This window comes from Palaemon carinicauda, chromosome 3 (assembly GCF_036898095.1).
Source record: "Palaemon carinicauda isolate YSFRI2023 chromosome 3, ASM3689809v2, whole genome shotgun sequence".
NCBI lineage: Eukaryota > Metazoa > Arthropoda > Malacostraca > Decapoda > Palaemonidae > Palaemon > Palaemon carinicauda.
In genome coordinates this window covers 123,821,379-123,845,947 of record NC_090727.1, presented here as the reverse complement: position 1 = coordinate 123,845,947, position 24,569 = coordinate 123,821,379, and the positions used below count along the sequence as shown (strand labels likewise).

Below are 24,569 nucleotides of genomic sequence, written 5' to 3'. Positions count from 1 at the left end.
TTATTATCATATGTAATTACAAAAGTGGTAGAATTACAGATATAAAACTGAAAAACAAAGTGAGCTATGTAAAACGCATTCATTCTTGTGCGTATAGAAATTGTAAAATATAACCATTGAAAAAATACAAGAAGAAAATAACTTTCTTAAATCTATTATGTAATAGGTACTCTTGATCAAGAATTAAATGGATGAATGAAATTACATTTTGAGGGTTCGAGATGACAGACCATAGACGAGTTATGCTTTATTTCCGACACAGGCATAGGACATTGATCTGTGCGGATGGCAAAGTAGCAAGGTGACTGACCGACCACGAACAGGTGAAAAATGCTGGACATATATATTTTCTACAGTTAACATTACAATAAATATGATGCTCATGCTTGACATATAATTATGAAATGTATATAGGAATGAAGGACACATGATTTTTTGCCGGACTAAATAAATAATATGTACAGAAAAATATATACAAAGATGATGATATTGCTGAAGTGTTGTAGGATGTTGTCTTTACAACATATACAGTGTGTGTGTGTGTATATATATATATATAATATATATATATATATATATATATATATATATACAGTATATATATATATATATATATATATATATTATATATATATATTATATATATATATATATATATATATATATATATATATTATATATATATACATATATAAAGTAACAAAATAAAAAAAAATTGCTTGCTATACATTATATGTGATGAAGCAACAGACTACTGCGACATGACTCACTTATACAATATTCTCATATTCCTGTGATTTTCTGTAAACCTGTCTATAAAATTCCTCTGAATCTAGTCTTTTAACTTTCATTCTTTCAGTTGACAATACAGCAAGATTGTTTAATCTACCATTGTCCATTGCAATGATGAGAGCAGTCTTAAGAAATTTCAGAAAAGAGAAGCTTTTGTCTGCAGAAGCCGACGGCATAGGTAACACTACAGAAATGTCTACTCATATATGGATTACAAATTTTCGGCAAGTCCTATAAGGATTTGGGCCTTCTAGTGTCACTTACGCTTTTGTAACGTCTTTCTAGCATGCATTTTGCAGAGAACATCTTATCTTTGAGATCATCAGTGTGAGCATAATAGACATGAATAAGCCAACACAATTTCTCGAAGGATAAGAATTCCGTCCTTTGTGAGTTAAGTGGCTGTAATGTTTTTCACTTCTTACAACATATGAGGTACAATAGGGTAGAAAAGTGGATTCTTGCTGAATCCTTAACAATGAAGTCAAAGTGTGTGCTTCCTGACTGTTTTCCAATAGAATCACCAACAACAAACTCATGCAATTTTGTAGAAATTCTACGTTTCCTTGATGGTCTACACTCTGAAGTATCAAAACAAAGAGCTGTTGAACCCTTCTCCACCTCATCCCACAAAACATCAAAACAAGATGGACCAGAACCCATCTGTTCAAGCTGAACTGTTACAGTTTCAATTAATTATACAACTTTTGCCAAGTCAAGGTTAGTTGACTGTAGTAAATTTAATATAAAATTAACCTATTTTCTGAAAAAGTAAGTACACTGAAATTAGCTCAAAACAATTCGTAATCGAATGTGATTATGATGAAACAACTTACTGTATTATATTAATAATGGTACAATGGATAAATGTAGCGAAATTCAGCATAAGCATATCTTGTCACAAAATTCCGGATTGATTGATAAGTCTGAATTCATTTTAGCATCGCAGCAAAATTTGGGAATCTGGAATATGTGAGAATTCGTCTACATATATACGCTTACATATATGAATATACAGCATATAAACGCATCAGAAACGTGTAGCCTTACTATAGGGGTAGAACATAAGCTAGTTACAACCTAATGAGCTATGGAAAAAAGGATGATGGGAATAACATTAACAAGAAGAAGAAAAAGATGAAGAAGACGACGACACTCATTGACCGAGAGCGCTTGCAATAACTCCGAGTGGTGTGGATGTCGCTGATTGGCTAGGCGTGTGCTACACGTGGCAAGAAGTGTCTTGCAAGCATTGATCTCAGCCAAAGTTGCATAAAAAGAGGCAAGTTTTGTCTGACGTCACAGAAGACCGGTTTCAGTAAGCTTGCCCAGCACCCACGATCCTCGGACCTTTTTCATTCTTCTTGGACGGCCAATGCGACTTCATGTTTATGCAGCCTGTATTTTTCAATACACCATGCTGTATAGGGGAAAACTAAATCATCAGACCATTAACTAGTAGTGATGTATACGTACCTCAAAATGTTAAGACAATTATTTGATTACCTCCGCCTGTGAAGTTGGAAGGAGGTTATGTTTTCGCCTGTGTTTGTCCGTTTGTCTGTTTGTTTGTGAACAACTTCCTGGCCACAATTTTACTCATAGAGTAGTGGAACTTTCAGGGATTAATTGTTATGTTGAGACGTAGGAGGAATTCAATTTTGAAAGTCCTTGGTCAAAGGTCAAGGTCGACTAAAATAAGCTACCGTGACGGAGGTGTGCACGCTGTGTATTTTCTTTCTTTCTTTCTTTATAAGATGATTGCCTGGTTGAAAAAGAAGACTGATTATTTCGCTCAAGCATAAATCAGATTAAGGAAAGAAGACAGTAAATTTTATGTTGAGAAACTCGGATGCTACAGATTAATTCTGAAAACATATGAATCATTTCAAGTTAGATTGACATTTTCAGATTGAACCCAAACACATTTCTTAACTCTCTCTCTCTCTCTCTCTCTCTCTCTCTCTCTCTCTCTCTCTCTCTCTCTCTCTCTCTCTCTCTCTCTCTCTCTCTAGTTTAAAGGAATTTTCTGTTTATTTGAAAAATCAATATTTTTTTTTTTCTAAAAATGGGTTTTTATAGTACTTTTGCTCATCGTCAAGAAAGTCATATGACCTTAAGTATGGATCTAGTTGATACATAACATGGAATGTAAAGTAAGATTCAAGAAAATCAACTTGAAAATATCAACACAGATAACAAGAATCAATCCAAGCAAAGGGCATCCACGTATTCTCATATCTTCCTGATAATATTATTCAAATTAGATTTCATATGACGTCAATGCTATCCTTAAGAAAATCCGTGACGTAAGAACGACTCTGCACACTTTTGAAAAAGAAGATCCCCGATTGGCTGTGAGCGTTTGAAGGGACGACTAGTAACTTAAAAGTGCTTGTGATTGGTTGAACCTATTTTGACGTCACCAGTGACGTTTTTAGGCCAAAATTATTGCTTAAATTTCCTTGAAAACAAACCAGTTATAGCTATAGAAGGGTTTCAAACAATGGCATTATACAATCTTTCCTTACATACACGTTTTAAAATTGCTCTAAAATATTAGATTTAGATTCTCTAAACCTTAGAATTTAGTTCCATCAGTATAAATTTTATTGCCGTTTAAAAATCCGGATCTAAAGACATCACTTAAAAAAATAATTACGCATTGAAAAAATGAGTTAACCGGCATATTTTCATTGGATTAAAAACCTACATTTATTAATCTAATTACAGTATAAGCTTTTCAGTACTTGTACTCTTAAACTTAATGATATGAAGTGTACGTATAAGATTAAGAAAAACACAGGGATTAGCATTCATTTACTTTGATATATAGTTTGTATGCAAATACCTTCAAATGAATCTAGATGTTAATGAAAACTATTTATTTCCCGTTTTCTGTGCAGTGGTGCAAGTTGTGAATAGATGGGTAAAATCACGAAATCTACGGGACAAAAACATATATATATATATATACACGAGTGTCTATATGTACTGTATGTGTGTATATGTTTATTTATATATATATATATATATATATATATATATATATATATATATATATATATATATATGTATATATATATAAATTATACAATGTGTTAATATACAGTATATGTATATATGTACTATAATTATACGCTGTATGTACATGTGTGAGTTGTATGAATGCATTTGTATATGGCTGTACCATACACCCTTCACTCTATGGTGGACGAAACCATAGAGATTTAGCCTTTTTCTTCTCGGCCTATTTAGTTTGTAGATCAATCTTGGCCATTCTGAATCCCTGCTTCCTTGCCTGTCTGTCTGTCTGTCTGGTGAGATTGCCTAGCATTTTGCAAGACTGTCCTTCGAAGTACACATCTACGAGGAAAGTCTGTGCATTTTGTGACGACATGAAGACCCGCCCCCTTTTTGAGCACAGATTCCTCATTGGATAGAAACGTGTGCAAAGAAGTATAGCGGTATGGCAGCTTCATTGATTTGCTGATGATTCTGCAATACGTTTTCGTGGAGTTTCTTGGGCATATTGATCACAGCAAAAGGAGGTGGAAGCTTGAAAATAGCTCTGGAAGTGACAGCGATGTGATATGTAGAATGCTATGTTCAGAAAGTGGAATATTCCATTATGGCCAAACATCTAAAGGCTTATCTGTCAGAACAAAAGAACATAAGATGGCAGTACTGCTCCAATGAGTCAATTACCTGTACCCAAGGTCACAATATAAATGTAGGCCGTAGTCTGTATTCCATTATTTCTGTATTATCTTCAATTCTTAAATCGGACTTATGTGGATTCATTACCCTAGATAGGAAATCGTACCTGCGCGTAACACTATAGGAAATCCTGTATCCACATGGAATCATTGTAGGAAAAAAAAAAATATACAAACATGCTTTATTTTACCAAAACTATACAAAAGTAAAAAAAATAATATTCTTGAACAAATATCACCCTCAATTATGACAATAAAACGTAACAGAATATATTTTTGATTTATTAGAAAAAAACTTTGATATAAAAAAGATCTTATCAATTGAGGTACTATAATGATAAAAAGACACGTCATTCAGCAAAAAGATTTTCAAATAAATAAACTAGGAACTATAAAGAATCCCCTAGGCATCTTGTTCATCCTGGGAACCACAGAAAACATTGGTCGTGGAATAAATAAAAACGGACATATTATTATTTACACTCCAGCAGCATACACTTGAGTTTTTAGATATGATGTTATGTTCTGGTGAATTTTATGCTTGTATATGCAATAAAACATTTTTTTTTCTAATAACTTTGTAGCTTTTTTACCTTATGTGATGAAACAAGTCTTTGTAAACTGTCATCTGGGCATATAATCACAGGCCCAGGAGGGGCCTTGTGAGGTGTTATAGTTGCATGTGTTACTCCAGCATGATCAGTATTACACTCAATAATGGTGTCAATTTCATCACTGTCAGTCTGTAGAGGGTCTTTGTGAGGTGTTATCACTGCTTGCATGGAACCTGAAGTACCAATCTCACACTCAATTACAGTCTGTGATTGTTAGGGCAAGGCACAGGAGGTGATCGGGCCAGCCCTAGGGGAGGGGTGGGGAGACTGAGTAATCCCATAATGAGAAATGTCACTGTCCATTCCTTCATCATGGGTAGTGTACAATACCCTATCAAAAGGCATCTAAGTCGAACCTGGACAGTGTTCTCTTACGTTTCCTGGGCATTTTATCACACTAAAAGAAAAAAAAAGAAAAAAATCCATAATACTATATATGAAATAATGTAAGTCATGTTTCACTATGTACAAGAGCTAATAAGGCTATTACACTCTCAAAACATAGTCATTATATTATTTACATGTGGTAATGGCCTTTTCTGAAAAATATATTTTTTTCCATATACTATCATATTAGGAAATGCTGTGCCATTTGGATACATGAGTACTCACCAAGAGTGGATGAAGAGGAGCAGCACGTTACACACCTTACAGTATGAAGAACTTGTGTTAAAATGCCCATCAAAGCACCAACTGAGCCAAGGAAGTATGAATTGTGGGAAAAATTTGGCGGGAAATACAAAAGTACAGGGGGAGCTGATCATATAGAGATCCCCTTTCCTGTATAAATACGATATACTTGTGTATATTCTCTTCCTGTGAGTATGTTGATGTCACAAATAAGATGGTAGTGATAATTCTAATCAAGTCTTTACACCTTTCTTAGCCAGATAATGCTTGGCTTAACTGTCTAGGCTGATGATGCTTGGCTTAACTGTCTAGGCTGATGATGCTTGGCTTAACTGTCTAGGCTGATGATGCTTGGCTTAACTATCTGACCTAATAATGCTTGTCTTAACTCTGTGACCTGATAATACTTGGCTTAACTGTCCAGGCTTATAATACTTGGCTTATTTGCTTAGCCCGATAATGACTTCATGGAATAATTCTTGGCTTAATTGCCTGGCCTGATAATGCTTGGCTTAACTGCCCCGGCTTGACAATACTTAACTTAACTGTCTGACCTGTTAATGATTGGCTTTCCTGCTTGGCCTGATAATACGCGGCTTAACTGTTGGTCTGATAATTCTCGGGTTACGTGCCTGGCCTGGTTATACTGTGCTTAAGTGCCTTGGGCTGTAAGTGCCTAGCTTAACTGTTTAGCAAGCAAATGCATAGTGTAACTGCCTGGTCTGGTAACAATTAGCTTAATTGCTTAGCCTGATATTACTTGGCTTTACTGCCTGGCCTAATAATGCTGGGTGTAACTAGTTAGCCTTATAAGGCCTAGTTCAACTGGTTGGCTTTATATTGCTAGGCTTAACTGCCAGGCCATATAATGTCTGGCTTAACTGCCTAGCCTGATAATGTTTGGTATAACTGCATAGTCCGATAATTCTTGGCTTAAGTGACAGACCTTTTAATGCTTAGCTAAACTGTCCAGACTGAGAATATTTGGTTCAACTGTTTGCATAATGATGCTTTACTGAATCACCTGACCTGATAATGCTTGACTTAACGGTAATCCCTGATAATGCTAAACTTCACTGCCTGATTCGATAATGCTATACTTAACTGTCTAGCCTGATATTGATTGGCATGCTTCCTGCTATGATGACGCTTGGCTTATCTAGCCTAGTAATGCTTTGCTTAACTGCCCTGCCTGATAATGCTTGTCTTAGCTACCTGGCCTTATAATGCTAGGCTCAACTGCCTGGCCTGATAATGTTTGGCCTAATAACAATGGGCTTAACTGCCTAGTCTGGTAATGCTTATCTGAACTGGTTGGGCCTTATGACTATTAACTTAGCTGTGTAGCCTGATAATGGACTCAACTGGATGGCCTAATAGTGCTTGGCTTAACTACCTGACCTAACCTGATGATGCTTGGCTTGATTGCCTAACCTGAAAATGTTTAGCTTAACTACCTTGTCTGGTAATGCTAAACTTGACTGACTGGTTTAATTTTGCTTGGCTTAACTGTTTGTCCTGCTAATTCTGGGCTTAACTGCCTGTCGTGTTGAGCCTTAACTTAATTGCCTGACCTGATAATGTTGGTCTTAATTTCCTGACCTAATAATGCTAGGCCTAATTGTCTGACCTGATGAAGCCCCATAATTCTTGGCCTAACTACCTTGGGTGATAATGTTTGGCTTAACTGACCTGCTGATGATTAGCTTAAGTGCCTGGCCTGATAGTGTTTAATTTAACTGGAGGGCCTGATGATATTTGGCCTAACTGCTTGCACCCTGATAATACTTGGTTTAAAACATGGGGACCAGACTGTCTTAGGGGCAGGAGGGTCGCTGGCCCCCTCTGAAATCCTGTAATATATATATGTATACATACATATATATATATATATATATATATATATATATATATATATTCAAATAAGCCATATATTTTAATTCCTTAATGTCTGGATTTTCTCTCATACCTTGGGATCAGAAACCTAAGGGGGAACCAACTCGGACAATAGCTTTTGACCGGTCTTGGAATGGAATCCTGGTCCAGGAAACTGGCATGACAGTGACATAGCATTTACCCAGTTTCCTGGACCAGTGTTCGATTCCTTGGCCGTCCAGAAGCATGACAGACAAAGTAAGGTGATAAGCATGTCAGATGAAGGTTTGAGAAATGATCTTATTACTGTCGCGAAGAATTCTGCGAAGTTTTCAGTTTCAGCTGATGACACTTCAGATATTTTTGGGACAGAGAAGTTTTCCATTGGTGTACATTTTATGGATCCATCCAGTCAGAAGGTAAGGAAAGAATTCATTGTCTCTACACCACTGACTGACATGAACACCTCGGGAATATTAAATTCAGCAGTAATTATTTTTACTTGTTTCCTTTCCTCACTGGGCTATTTTCCCTGTTGGAGCCCCTGGCCTTATAGCATCCTACTTTTCCAACTAGGGTTGTAGCTTAGGAAGTTATAATAATAATAATAATAATAATAATAATAATAATATATACATATATGTACATATATGTTTATTATTGTATATATATACACATACATATATATATATTATTGTGTATATATAAATGTATATATATATATATATATATATATATATATATATATATATATATATATTATTGCGTATATATATATTGTGTATATATATATATATGTATATTATTGTATATATATACATTATATACTGTGTATATATATATATATATATATATATATATATATATATATATATATATACAGACACAATCTCGCCAGGCTTTTGCTGTTTAGGGAGATGTGTCACCTTGCATTGCCATGCTTTAATTTTATCTCCCTAATTGAAGAACTTAACTATTAATAAAGACTGAATAATTTAAGGAAATTCCAATTGAGCCCAAGATCAAACTAAGACCAGTTACTGACTTTTGAAAGTTTAACATTTAGAAGTCAAATATTGCAGGAAACATTTAAAGCCATTGCTTAAAGATGCAATTTTTTAATTAGTAATTAATATGTTAAACTAATCAAAAGATAATACAATGAGCATTAAGATTGAAAAATATGGAAGAAAATATTTTATTAATCAATATCATTATATTTCTTTTGGACGGAAGGTCAAGGATTGATCACACTATGCAAGACTTTCCTACGCAAATGTAGTTTTCTTGCGTATGTCATTGGCAGGATGCGTCTAGATTACGCAATGCATTATGCAAGTTAATGAAAATTAACTGTACAAGTTTTTATGTTCCTTTCAACGTTCATCTTTAGCTGGGTTTTCACTTGTGCGTATGTAGTATGCCTAATAGTTCAAGTGTTATCCAATGTCTGACGAGTGAACGCATACGTATGCTGATGCTCCTTATTTCCTGTTTCAAAACTATTAAGAGATAGGAAGTATTCAGATTTATTATACCAACTATATACCCAAGAGAGACGTAAATAACATTATGTATCAAGTAAAAAACTACACGAAAATTTAGCGAAACGTGACGACAATGCAATTATTATGGAGTTATGTCAATTGCTATATTCTTTATCTTCAATTTCTAACATAGCTGATCATATTATATTACGATGAGTTATTAGGAATAACAAGAACAAACCTCTATTGAGTACTACATGAAATTAAGATATGGGAGATATAGGTTTAAAAGCGTCCATACGTATACAAACGCGCTTCGCAATATCTACCTACGTAGAATTTTAGAATCGATAAGGATGTCTCTCACAACAAGGTCCATACTATTAAGAGAGGTGTACAAACGTATACAATATGCGTATCATAAACCTTGATACGTATGAAGCCGAGCAGCTGACTGCGTGCGCGTCAGTGGCGTAGCTAGAAGTTTGTCTGTTACATTCAGGTACATTATTATCATATGTAATTACAAAAGTGGGAGAATTACAGATATAAAACTGAAAAACATTAAGTGAGCTATACAAAAGGCATTAATTCATGTATGTATAGAAATTGTAAAATATAATCATGGAAATTCAAGAAGAAAATAACTTTCATAAATCTATTATGTAATAGGTACTCTTGATCAAAAATTCAATGGATGAATGAAATGACATTGTGAGGGTTCGAGATGACAGACCTTAGACGAGTGATGCTTTATTTCCGACACGGGCAAAGTACATTGACCTGTGCGGACGGCAAAGTAGCAAGGTGACTGACCGACCACGAACAGGTAAAAAATGCGGGACATTCATGTTTTCCACAGTTAACATTACAATAAATATGAAAGCCCACGCTTGACATATGATAATGAAATGTATATAGAAATGAAGGGCACATGATTCTTTGCCGGACTAAATAAATAATATGTACAGAAAAATATATACAAAGATGATGATATTGCTGTAAGCGTTGTAGGACGTTGTCTTTACAACATATATATATATATATATATATATATATATATATATATATATATATATATATATATATATATATATATACATGTATATCAAGTAACAAAATAAAAAAAAATTTCTTGCTATACATTATATGTGATGAAGAAAGAGACTACTGACTGGGACACGACTCACTTGTGATTTTCTGTAAACCTATCTATAAAATTCCTCTGAATCTAGTCTTTTAACTTTCATACTTTGAGTTGACAACACAGCAAGATTATTTAATCTACCTATGTCCATTGCAACGATGAGAGTAGTCTTAATAAATTTCAGAAAAGAGAAGCTTTTGTCTGCAGAAGCCGACGGCATAGGTAACACTACAGTAATGTCTACTCATATGGATTATGGATTACAAATTTTCGGCAAGTCTAAAAATGATTTGGGCTTTCTAGTGTCACTTACGCTTTTGTAACGTCTTTCTAGCATGCATTTTGCAGAGAACATCTTATGTTTGAGATCATCAGTGTGAGCATAATAGACATGAATAAGCCAACACAATTTCTCGAAGGATAAGAATTCCGTCCTTTGTGAGTTAAGTGGCTGTAATGTTTTTCACTTCTTACAACATATGAGGTACAATAGGGTAGAAAAGTGGATTCTTGCTGAATCCTTAACAATGAAGTCAAAGTGTGTGCTTCCTGACTGTTTTCCAATAGAATCACCAACAACAAACTCATGCAATTTTGTAGAAATTCTACGTTTCCTTGATGGTCTACACTCTGAAGTATCAAAACAAAGAGCTGTTGAACCCTTCTCCACCTCATCCCACAAAACATCAAAACAAGATGCACCAGAACGCATCTGTTCAAGCTGAACTGTTACAGTGTCAATTAATTATACAACTTTTGCCAAGTCAAGGTTAGTTAACTGTAATAAATCTAATCAAAATTGAATATATTTCTGAAAGAGTAAGTACACTGAAATTAGCTCAAAACAATTCGTTATCGAATGTGATTATGATGAAACAACTTACTGTATTATATTGATAATGGTACAATGGATAAATGTAGCAAAATTCAGCATAAGCATATCTTGCCACAAAATTCCGGATTGATTGATAAGTCTGAATTCATTTTAGCATCGCAGCAAAATTTGGGAATCTGGAATATGTGAGAATTCGTCTACATATATACGCTTACATATATGAATATACAGCATATAAACGCATCAGAAACGTGTAGCCTTACTATAGGGGTAGAACATAAGCTAGTTACAACCTAATGAGCTATGGAAAAAAGGATGATGGGAATAACATTAACAAGAAGAAGAAAAAGAAGAAGAAGACGACGACTCATTGACCGAGAGCGCTTGCAATAACTCCGAGTGGTGTGGATGTCGCTGATTGGCTAGGCGTGTGCTACACGTGGCAAGAAGTGTCTTGCAAGCATTGATCTCAGCCAAAGCTACATAAAAAGAGGCAAGTTTTGTCTGACGTCACAGAAGACCGGTTTCGGTAAGCTTGCTCAGCACCCACGATCCTCGGACCTTTTTCATTCTTCTTGGACGGCCAATGCGACTTCATGTTTATGCAGCCTGTATTTTCAATACAGCATGCTGTATAGGGGAAAACTAAATCATCAGATCATTAACTAGTAGTGATGTATACGTACCTCAAAATGTTAAGACAATTGTTTGATTACCTTCGTTGACGAAGTTGGAAGGAGGTTATGTTTTTATCCCTGTTTGTCTGTTAGTTTGTGAACAACTTCCTGGCCACAATGTTACTCATAGAGTAGTGGAACTTTCAGGGATTAATTGTGATGTTGAGACGTGGAAGTAATTCAATTTTGAAAGTCCTTGGTCTAAGGTCAAGGTCGACTAAAATAAGCTACCGTGACAAAGGTGTGCACTCTGTGTATTTCTTTTTCTTTCTTTCTTTCTTTATAAGATGATTGCCTGGTTGAAAAAGAAGACTGATTATTTCGCTCAAGCATAAATCAGATTAAGGAAAGAAGACAGTAAATTTTATGTTGAGAAACTCAGATGCTACAGATTAATTCTGAAAACAAATGAATCTTTTTAAGTTAGATTGACATTTTCAGACTGAACCGAAATACATTTCTTAACTCTCTCTCTCTCTCTCTCTCTCTCTCTCTCTCTCTCTCTCTCTCTCTCTCTCTCTCTCTCTCTCTCTCTCTCTCTCGTTTAAAGGAATTTTCTGTTTATTTGAAAAATCAATATTCTTTTTTTTTTTTTTTTCTAAAAATGGCTTTTTATAGTACTTTTGCTCATCGTCAAGAAAGTCATATGACCTAAAGTATGGATCTAGTTGATACATAACATGGAATGTAAAGTAAGATTCAAGAAAGTCAACTTGAAAATAACAAGAATCAATCCAAGCAAAGGGCATCCACGTATTCTCATATCTTCCTGATAATATTATTCAAATTAGATTTCATATGACGTCAATGCTATCCTTAAGAAAATCCGTGACGTAAGAACGACTCCGGCCACTTTTGAAAAAGAAGATCCCCGATTGGCTGTGAGCGTTTGAAGGGACGACTAGTAACTTAAAAGTACTTGTGATTGGTTGAACCTATTTTGACGTCACCAGTGACGTTTTTAGGCCAAAATTATTGCTTAAATTTCCTTGAAAACAAACCAGTTATAGCTATAGAAGGGTTTCAAACAATGGCATTATACAATCTTTCCTTACATACACTTTTTAAAATTGTTCTAAAATCTTAGATATACATTCTCTAAAACTTAGAATTTAGTTCCATCAGTATAAATTTTATTGCCGTTTAAAAATCCGGATCTAAAGACATCACTTAAAAAAATAATTACGCATTGAAAAAATGAGTTAGCAGGCATATTTTCATTGGATTGAAAAACCTACATTTATTAATCTAATTACAGTATAAGCTTTTCAGTACTTGTACTCTTTAACTTAATGATATGAAGTGTACGTATAAGATTAAGAAAAACACAGGGATTAGCATTCATTTACTTTGATATATAGTTGTATTCAAATACCTTCAAATGAATCTAGATGTTAATGAAAACTATTTATTTCCCGTTTTCTGTGCAGTGGTGCAAGTTGGGAATAGATGGGTAAAATCACGAAATCTACCGGACAAAAACATATATATACACGAGTGTCTATATGTACTGTATTTGTGTATATGTTTATATATATATATATATATATATATATATATATATATATGTATATATATATATATATATATATATATATATATATATGTATATATATATATATATATATATATATATATATATTTTGTATATATCATATATATACATTATACAATGTGTTAATATACAGTATATGTATATATGTACTATAATTATACGCTGTATGTACATGTGTGAGTTGTATGAATGCATTTGTATATGGCTGCACCATACACCCTTCACCCTATGGTGGACGAAACCATAGAGATTTAGCCTTTTTCTTCTCGGCCTATTTAGTTTGTAGATCAATCTTGGCCATTCTGAATCCCTGCTTCCTTGCCTGTCTGTCTGTCTGTCTGGTGAGATTGCCTTGCATTTTGCAAGACTGTCCTTCGAAGTACACATCTACGAGGAAAGTCTGTGCATTTTGTGACGACATGAAGACCCGCCCCCTTTTTGAGCACAGATTCCTCATTGAATAGAAACGTGTGCAAAGAAGTATAGCGGTATGGCAGCTTCATTGGTTTGCTGATGATTCTGCAATACCTTTTCGTGGAGTTTCTTGGGCATATTGATCACAGCAAAAGGAGGTGGAAGCTTGAAAATAGCTCTGGAAGTGACAGTGATGTGATATATAGAATGCTATGTTCAGAATGTGGATTATTCCATTATGGCCAAACATCTAAAGGCTTATCTGTCAGAACAAAAGAACATAAGATGGCATAAGATGGCAGTACTGCTCCAATGAGTCAGTTACCTGCACCGGTCACAATATAAATGTAGACCATAGTCTGTATTCCATTATTTCTGTATTATCTTCAATTCTTAAATCGTACTTATGTGGATTCAGGAAGCAACTGATCATATAGAGATCCCTTTTCCTGTATAAATACTATATACTTGTGTATACTCTGTTCCTATGAGTATGTTGATGTCACAAATAAGATGGTAGTGATAATTCTAATCAAGTCTTTACACCTTTCTTAGCCAGATAATTCTTGGTTTAACTGTCTAGGCTGATGATGCTTGGCTTAACTGTCTAGGCTGATGATGCTTGGCTTAACTATCTGACCTAATAATGCTTGTCTTAACTCTGTGACCTGATAATACTTGGCTTAACTGTCCAGGCTTATAATACTTGGCTTAATTGTTTGGCCCGATAATGACTTCATGGAATAATTCTTGGCTTAATTGCCTGGCCTGATAATGCTTGCCTTAACTGCCCCGGCTTGACAATGCTTAACTTAACTGTCTGACCTGTTAATGATTGGCTTTCCTGCTTGGCCTGATAATACTTGACTTCAATGTCTGACCTAATAATGCGTGGCTTAACTGTTGGTCTGATAATTCTCGGGTTACGTGCCTGGCCTGGTTATACTGGGCTTAAGTGCCTTGGGCTGTAAGTGCCTGGCTTAACTGTTTGGCATGCAAATGCATAGTGTAACTGCCTGGTCTGGTAACAATTAGCTTAATTGCTTAGCCTGATATTACTTGGCTTTACTGCCTGGCCTAATAATGCTGGGTGTAACTAGTTAGCCTTATAAGGCCTAGTTCAACTGGTTTGCTTTATATTGCTAGGCTTAACTGCCGGGCCATATAATGTTTGGCTTAACTGCCTAGCCTGATAATGTTTGGTATAACTGCATAGTCCGATAATTCTTGGCTTAAGTGACAGACTTTTTAATGCTTAGCTAAACTGTCCAGACTGAGAATATTTGGTTCAACTGTTTGCATAATGATGCTTTACTGAATCACCTGACCTGATAATGCTCGACTTAACGGCAATCCCTGATAATGCTAAACTTCACTGCCTGATTCGATAATGCTATACTTAACTGTCTAGCCTGATATTGATTGGCATGCTTCCTGCTATGATGATGCTTGGCTTATCTAGCCTAGTAATTCTTTGCTTAACTGCCCTGCCTGATATTGCTTGCCTTAGCTACTTGGCCTTATAATGCTAGGCTCAACTGCCTGGCCTGATAATGTTTGGCCTAATAACAATGGGCTTAACTGCCTAGTCTGATAATGCTTATCTTAACTGGTTGGGCCTTATGATTATTAACTTAGCTGTATAGCCTGATAATGGACTCAACTGGATGGCCTAATAGAGCTTGGCTTAACTACCTGACCTAACCTAATGATGCTTGGCTTGATTGCCTAACCTGAAAGTGTTTAGCTTAACTACCTTGTCTGGTAATGCTTAACTTGACTGACTGGTTTAATTTTGCTTGGCTTAACTGTTGGGCCTGCTAATTCTGGGCTTAACTGCCTGTCGTGTTGAGCCTTAACTTAATTGCCTGACCTGATAATGTTGGTCTTAATTTCCTGACCTAATAATGCTAGGCCTAATTGTCAGACCTGATGAAGCATGTCTCAACTGCCGACCCCATAATTCTTGGCCTAACTACCTTGGCTAATATTGTTTGGCTTAACTGACCAGCTGATGATTAGCTTAAGTGCCTGGCCTGATAGTGTTTGATTTAACTGGAGGGCCTGATGATATTTGGCTTAACTGCTTGCACCCTGATAATACTTGGTTTAAAACATGGGGACCAGACTGTCTTAGGGGCAAGAGGGTCGCTGGCCCCCTCTAAAATCCTGTAATATATATATGTATACATATATATATATATATATTATATATATATATATATATATATATGTATGCATATATATATATATATATATATTTAAATATATATTTAAATAAGCCATATATTTTAATACCTTATTGTCTGGATTTTCTCTCATACCTTGGGATCAGAAACCTAAGGGGGAACCAACTCAGACAATAGCTTTTGACCGGTCTTGGAATGGAATCCTGGTCCAGGAAACTGGCATGACAGTGACATAGCATTTACCCAGTTTCCTGGACCAGTGTTCGATTCCTTGGCCGCCCAGAAGCATGACAGACAAAGTAAGGTGATAAGCATGTCAGATGAAGGTTTGAGAAATGATCTTATTACTGCTGCGAAGAATTCTGCGAAGTTTTCAGTTTCAGCTGATGACACTTCAGATATTTTTGGGACAGAGAAGTTTTCCATTGGTGTACATTTTATGGATACATCCAGTCAGAAGGTAAGGAAAGAATTCATTGTCTCTACACCACTGATTGACATGAACACCTCGGGAATATTAAATTCAGCAGTAATTATTTTTACTTGTTTCCTTTCCTCACTGGGCTATTCTCCCTGTTGGAGCCCCTGGCCTTATAGCATCCTGCTTTTCCAACTAGGGTTGTAGCTTAGGAAGTTATAATAATAATAATAATAATAATAATAATAAAGACTTTAGTCATAATGTTGACAAAGAATATATGGTGGCTGTTCTGCAGTGACAAAAAAAAAAAAAAAGAAAAATGAAATACGGTGTTCTTGCTATAATTCGAAGGGTTTACCCGAAAACTCTTCTTGTTCATTGTTCCCGCATTTGGTCAATCTGGTTGTCAATGATCACAATACCGTTGCCTCAGTCCGCAATAGAATTTGTACCATTAAACCAATCATCAAATTTTTCTGTGATAGGCCTAAAAGAATATCAATAGATCCAAATATTCCTCTCTTGTCTGAAACACGGAAGACTTGCAAATGTAAGAGCATTGGAATATTCACCGAGAATTTTGAAGACATTAAAAGTCTTATTTCAACAAGGATTGTGGTGGCCTGTGGTAACGTTCCTCACTGGTGATTGCCAGACTAGAGTTCAAGTCCCGCTCAAACTCGTTAGTTCATTGTGAGCTTAGGATGGGGGTTTTGGGGAACCTATAGGTCTATCTGCTGAGTCATCAGCAGCCATTGCCAGGCCCTCCCTGGTCCTAGCTTCGGTGATGAGGGGTCTTGGGTGATGATGATATGTAATTATATGGTCAGTTTTTAGGGCATTGTCCTGCTTGCTAGGGCAATGCCACTGTACTGTACCTTGCCTTTGCCATTAGAAGTGACTTTTAAACCTTTTAACTGTAACTGGACGACAGACTGCACATCAGTTATATTGTGCTTCTAAATCGCCATTTTTTTATTTTGCCTAATTATAATATCCTTTCAATTAACTCTTTTTAACCAGTCGCCCAAGCTCTTCAAGCAGTTCAAGCTGACCTCTCACAGTTACAGGAGCACATTCACTACTTGTTAAATGTAATCAATTTAATATACACCGCAGTAAAGCAAAAGAGCAGTTGTGGATTAGTTATTTTGAGGAGATAACCTTTCTGGCAGAGCAATTAAACAATGAAGTCACTGTACCAAGGCAATGTGGGACACAGACCCACCCAAGAAATTTACAAAGAACCCAAGTGGAGTATTTCTGACAGCCTGACCTTTGACCTTGACCTTTGACCTTCATTGAAAACTATTGTGCCATCAATTGAGTGTATCGGACTGATAACTTGGAGGTTGATGCAATATTTAAAGGATTTAAAGGCTGCTTATGAATGGCAGGGGGAAGGGACAGTGACATTGCTCTATCGAGTAGGGCAATGCCCTATAGACTGACCATATATACATATGATCAGTGTCTAAGCCCCCAAGCTAGGACCAAGGATGGCCAGGCACAGGTTGCTGATGACTCAGCAGATAGAACTATAGGCTTCCCCAACTTCCATCCATAGCTCACAAGGATGACGTGGTTGCAACCAGGACTGGGGAGTCGGGACTCTGAACATTCGACTCCTACTCTGACTCTGACTCCTATAATATTTTAGAACAGACTCCGACTCCAATTTAAAAAAAAAAAAAAAAAAGAATAATTAGATATATTTATATAATTTTCTTATTTTATGTTGCTTATTAGTCAAGATAGCATTTCATCATTACTAGCCTACTAGAGTAAGTAATTGTTTTATTGGAGACATTTCACGTAATTTCTTGGATTCAGCTTTTCCTAGGTTACACGAAACTGTAATCAAAACACCCGTCATTTCAAGATGTATACATATAAATAATGACTTTAAATTCTAAGATTATTCATATACGTGATGCATAAAACAATGAATCAGTAACAACCCCTACCTTTTAAATGACTAATGGTGATTAAATGAAGAGTTAATCATTAAATGAACTTTAATGTCCAGAGACTCTTGCGTGGAGAGAACCGCTGCTCGCATGTATAATATTATGGTTTTGGTTTGGCTTATGGAGGAGAGATGGCAGGAGCTATGTGTTTCCCAGTGACTGCCTTTATTCGAGAGGTTGTTAAAGAAAACGGCGGGTAATATGAAACGTTTTTTGAGCGACTTAGAAAAAAATTGACTTTGGATACCAAAAGAGAATATTTCTCCAGCGCAAAAATTTCATTTTTGAGGAGTCGGAGTCGGAGTTGGTGGAATTTTACAGACTCCGACTCCGACTCCTCTATTCCATAAATTGGCCTCGACTCCAACTCCCCAGCCCTGGTTGCAACGACTAAAAAAAAAACTAACGAGCTTGAGCAGGACTTGAACCCCAGTCTGGCGTTCACCAGTCAGGGACGTTACCACATCGGCCACATATTACTTGAGGTAGTTTACACTTTACATCATGAGATTTACAAAGTGACAGAAACTGGATTACAAGTTACACATAAACACACATGATTTATGCGGAATAGAAATAATGCACCTTTAAACAAGATCTCGTATTTGAAATTGTAAAATGAATAAATTTGTCACTAGAATGGATTTACCTTTTATGTTTAAACCTTATATTGACATTATGTAGGTTGGACTTATAGTAAAGTAAATACATAAAGTCAGAGAAAGGGGGGATTGTTTTTTTTATTAAGAAATATTCCTTTACAGATTATATTTTACGTTTTTGTATATACATTATCATATCTATCATAATATAAAAAACTTACAATTTTACTATTTTTCTAAATATGTTAGCAAGTTACAGAATTCGTAGGAGGTTCAATATAAGTAAAACTAAAATGATTTCCCTGACGACTAACAGCAAAGACTCATAAAATTGAAATTACTTTGGTCCTGTTATGCTTTGGTATTTGTACTATGGTTTTTTTTTTTCTTAATTTTTTTTACTGAGTATCTTTTCTTATTAGAACCTGCGTGGGGATAAAACCTTGTCTGATTATAACAATAATGGTAATAATTATCATCATAATTATTAGTAGTATTATAACACAGGTTAAATGTATCAAAAGTCTGACCTAAACAAGAAAAGCATTTGTGATGAACATATTAGTAAAGACAACGTGATATTATTGTAATTACACTTGAGGACTCTTTCCAATCGACTTCAGAGACTCGTAATCATAGTAACTTGTAATATATCCCAAGTTCTTAACACTGTACCAACCGTGTGTCACACGATCGTACATAATTCATTTTGTGCTTGTATCTGCGCTCTCCCCTCGCACTCAAAAGAACCTGAAAAATAATGTCTGTTTTTTTCCTCTGTAACATTGTCGATTTCTCAACATGAAAATTCTTGTTGCTTTGAGATTTTGTATATAAAGGAGAGTGTTCTACAATAAACTAACTCAGTTGCTTTCACACTGCCTTTGAGTTCACAACCTTCTCTCGGCCCGTTACATTGGTGACCCCGGAAGTCGACTCGCTCCCACCGCCTTCCACCCCCACCCCCCTCGCCCCTCCATTGTTGGTACTATGGCGGACTCTACAGAAGTTGGCGCTGCGGCTGCCCCATTGAAACTTTCACTGTTCGCCAGCAGAGAGGTGTTTGCGTGGTTTCAGCGCGCAGAAGTCCAGTTTCGCATCAAGGGCGTGACTCGCTCAACCACCAAAGCAGATTATGTTTTCGCAGCGATACCCGAGGACACCTTCCCGGAAATATCCGACTGGCTTTGTGAACAAGGAGACACCCCAATAGTGTATGACGCCCTCAAAACATACCTTCTGCAGCAGTACTTGCCGTCGCCAGGCGCCCGTGTAGCAAAGCTTTTTCAGCTCTCGCAATAACCGTTGAGGGACCAAAGGGCTTCGCTTGCCCTCAGGGAAATGACCAGTATCGCTCGCCTTCAACCTGACGCAGACGGCTCTCCTCGTGAGGTGAACCTACTTCGTGCCCTTTGGATACGCCGTTCACTCGGACCTATACGCGCTGCCATACCCGATGTCGATAGTTTACCCATAAAGGACTTGATGACCAAAGCCGACGCCCTTATGGACAACCACTTCAAGACCTCCATCAACGCCTCCACCCCTGACGAAGGGGATGCCTATTCAACGTCAACCGAAGCTGACATGAATGCCGTAGGACATACACCCCTACACCGTGACGTGCCGAAGCAGCGACAAAACCGCCCACCACCCACCAATCGCTCGCGTCCCAACAAACGACATCTACAGCCACTTACTAACCCCCATCCGCCACAGTTTTGCTACTACCACTTCAGATTCGAGGCAACTGCGAAGAAATGTGCCGAGGATTGTCAGGGGCCAAAAAACGTGTAAGTAGGCCATCGCTCGTGGCGGTGGCCTCCCGTGTTGCTAATCTTTTCTTTTTACATGATGCAGGAACGGGCGTGCGATTTTTGGTAGACACGGGTGCTTGTCGTTCTCTTTTGCCAAGGAAACTCTTCAAGACACGACGTAGTCTGTCTACATCTGCCGATGTCCGCTTGGTAGCTGCCAACGGATCTGCGATACCCACCTACGGTTACGAGAACCTCACATTATCGTTCGGAAATGGTAAATTCAATTGGAAGTTTCTCGTTGCTGACGTCACATTGCCAATCCTCGGTGCAGATTTCCTCTCTCATTTCCACCTTCTGGTCGATGTCGCCCACCGACGATTGGTCAACGCAGACTCGTGCTTGTCGACACCTCTTTAACCCGACCCCTCTAACCTCGCTCTCCACATTAGCGCACCCACAGATGCCTAAGCCCACCTCCTCACGTCGTACCCGGAAGTTTTCCGTCCAGAACTTCGCCAAACGCCCACGGTTCCTGCCAAGCACAGTATTTATCACCATATCAAGACGACGGGACCCCCAGTCTTCGCAAAATTCAGACGTCTGGCACCGGAACGATTGGTAGCCGCCAAACAGAGGAAATGGGCCTTTGCCAAAAGGCCTCCAGCCCTTGGTCATCACCCTTACACATCGTTCTGAAGAAAGACGGCTCCCTCCGTCCGTGGGGGGATTACAGGCGCCTGAACATGCAAACAGAACCGGATCACTTCCCCCTCCCAAACATTGCTGACATGACCTCCTACCTGCACAAAGCAAAGGTTTTCTCTACGCTCGACCTCCTGAAGGGGTATTATCAGGTGCCTCTGAACCCAGAAGACATCCCCAAGACTGCCATCACCACTCCGTTTGGTACATACACCTTCAATTACTCCTGTTTTGGCCTTCGTAATGCTGGGGCCACGTTTCAACGCCTCATGGATGGCATCTCAGGGGACCTCCCTTTCTGTGTATGTTATGTGGACGACATACTTGTGTTCTCCTCCTCAAAAGAGGAACACATCCGTCACCTGCGCATCGTGCTCGACCGCCTGCAACAAAACGGCCTTGTTGTCCGGTACGACAAGTATACCTTTGGCGCCAACGAAGTGTCGTTCTTAGGGCACCGCATCACTCCTGAAGGAGTCCACCCCCTCCCTGACAAGGTAGCAGCCGTTCAGAACTTCACCGTGCCCTCGACCGTCAAAGCTCTGCAGGAATTCTTGGGCATGATCTACTATTATCACCGTTTTCTGCCAGCCATTGCCGCCACTCCTGCTCCCCTCTACGCCTCCCTCAAGGGCAAGCCAAAGGACATGAAGTGGGGTCCTCTTCAAGAAGCAGCCTTCTGCAATGCAAAGAAGGCCCTATCAACTGCTGCGGCTCTCACTTTTCCTATCCCACATGCCCCTCTCCTTCTCTCCACCGATGCCAGCGACGTCGTTATTGGTGCAGTCCTTGAGTAGGTGGTCAACGGCTCGCCCCGCCCATTGGCCTTCTTCAACAGAAAACTGTCCAAGGCAGAATCGGTTTATTCTACCTTCGATCGAGAATTGCTGGCGGTGCACTTGGCTGTCCATCACTTTCGCCATTTCTTAGAAGGTACGCCCTTCGTCATTCGCACAGACCACATGCCTCTGGTGCACGCCTTTACTCGACAGTCTGATGCCTGGTCCGCCCGGCAACGCTGACTTCTCTCCACCGTGGCTGAATACAATTGCACCCTTCAATACGTCCCTGGGAAAATGAATCCCGTTGCCGATGGCCTGTCAAGAAACACGTTGGCTGTCGTTCAACTGGGATTGGATTACAACGCCCTGGCTGAAGCCCAACGACAGGATCCAGAGTATCAAGCATTTTGGACATCCTGCACGTCCCTCCGTTGGGAAGACTTTCCCCTCAAAGACTCCAACACCACCCTCCTCTGTGACGTCAGTACTGGTAGACCGCGACCTTGGATTCCTGCTCCCATGCGACGGCAGGTGTTTGATTTCATTCACGGCCTTTCACATCCCTCGTGCCGTTCTACTGCACAGCTGCTGAAGGCAAAGTTCATTTGGCACGGCATTTCTAAGGATGCTAAGGATTGGGTCCGCGCCTGTACTTCTTGCCAGCCAGACTTCCAAAGTACATCGACACACGGATTCCGGAGTGGGCACCTTTCCTAAACCTCACGTCGACGTTGTAGGCCCCCTACCCACATCACAAGGACATCGTTACTTGTTTACCGTCATCGACCGCTCCACTCGTTGGCCTGAAGCCATTCCCATGGAAACTGCAATGTCCGCCTCATGTACATCTGCCTTACTCTCTGGATGGATGGCAAGATTTGGTATCCCTGAGCATATCACTTCTGAGAGGGGAACCACTCTCACCTCTCAATTGTGGACATCATTAGCGAATCTCCTGGACATCACCCTACATCAGACAACGGCCTACAACCCCGCTGCCAATGGAATGGTTGAACGTTTTCATCGTACCCTCAAAGTAGCTTTGATGTCCTGCTGCAAGGATTCCAACTGGTTTACTCAGCTTCCCTGGGTCCTCCTGGGACTAAGGACCACTCCTAAAGACGCCCTCGACATCTCGGCAGCTGAAATAGTGTATGGCGACTGGTTGGTCGACCCTGCCGAATTTTTTCCTTCTACAACATCCTCCGACGATCTCCAGCGCATACGTCACGTCGTGGGAAAATTTACTCCCTGCTGCCAGACTTACAAGCCCCTAGCGAAGCATCACATACCAACAGACTTGCACTCTGCAACGCACGTCTTCCTGCGCAACAACACTAGCAAGCCACTGCTAACGCCCCCTTACACGGGCCCTTTCCTTGTGATCCGACGCAGTCCGAAAGCATTCCTACTAAACATTCATGGCAAAGAAGACTGGGTCTCCATTGATCGTCTAAAACCTGCTTATCTTCTGCCAGATGACCCGCCTACAGTTCGCCTCTCTAGATCAGGGCGTCCTATTTAACATGTACAGTATGTCATTTTTAGGGGGGGGGGAGCCATGTACCAACCGTGTGTCACACGATCGTACATAGTTCATTTTGTGCTTGTATCTGCGCTCTCCCCTCGCACTCAAAAGAACCTGAAAAATCATGTCTGCTTTTTTCCTCTGTAACATTGTCGATTTCTCAATATGAATATTCTTGTTGCTTTGAGATTTTGTATACAAAGGAGAGTGTTCTACAATAAACTAACTCAGTTGCTTTCACACTGCCTTTGAGTTCACAACCTTCTCTTGGCCCGTTACAACACATTTGTAACCTTTCATTCTTACTAAGGGCAATGTAGTATAGCTGGATGCCTAACATTCAGATAACAACAGATAAAGTGTATAAGACTGAGATTCTTATTTATTTGTGTTTGGTTTTCACCTTTACAAAACCTATTGTTTTCCGCTTTTGACCACTTACAGTAAACCTGAGCTGTAGGACATATGTTTTTGTCGTAATCGTTTTTTTCTTTTTTCCCATCACTGGCCAGAAAATAAACGTCCCGCTAAGAAACTTATAACTAACACTCATCATAGGCTTCTTTGGCCTCTTTGAATTTGATAAACTCATCTACACTTTTCTTGAGGACTTTTGGCAAAGTCGAAAGATGTGGTTCAAGTTTTATCCTGTTCTCGTAAATGCTCATGTGACAGAGGTACTTCAACATCGGGGTATTTTTCAGGAACATCCTGCTGCGGGCGTTGTACTCTATCGACAGTTCTTCGGTTTCGACGCCGTCCTTCGATAGAGACTTATGAATGAGCTCCTTTTTGCACTTATTTGTCAAGACGAGGTTCAAGAATAAGTTGGCGTCGCTGCTCACGAAGATGATGCCATATCCTTGGCAT

General features: G+C 38.4%; 1 pseudogene; it reads right to left on the bottom strand.

Moving 5' to 3' along the window:
- Window positions 1-770: 770 nt before the first annotated feature.
- Window positions 771-24,569, bottom strand: part of LOC137633932 (uncharacterized) — a 24,255-nt pseudogene continuing 456 nt past the window's right edge.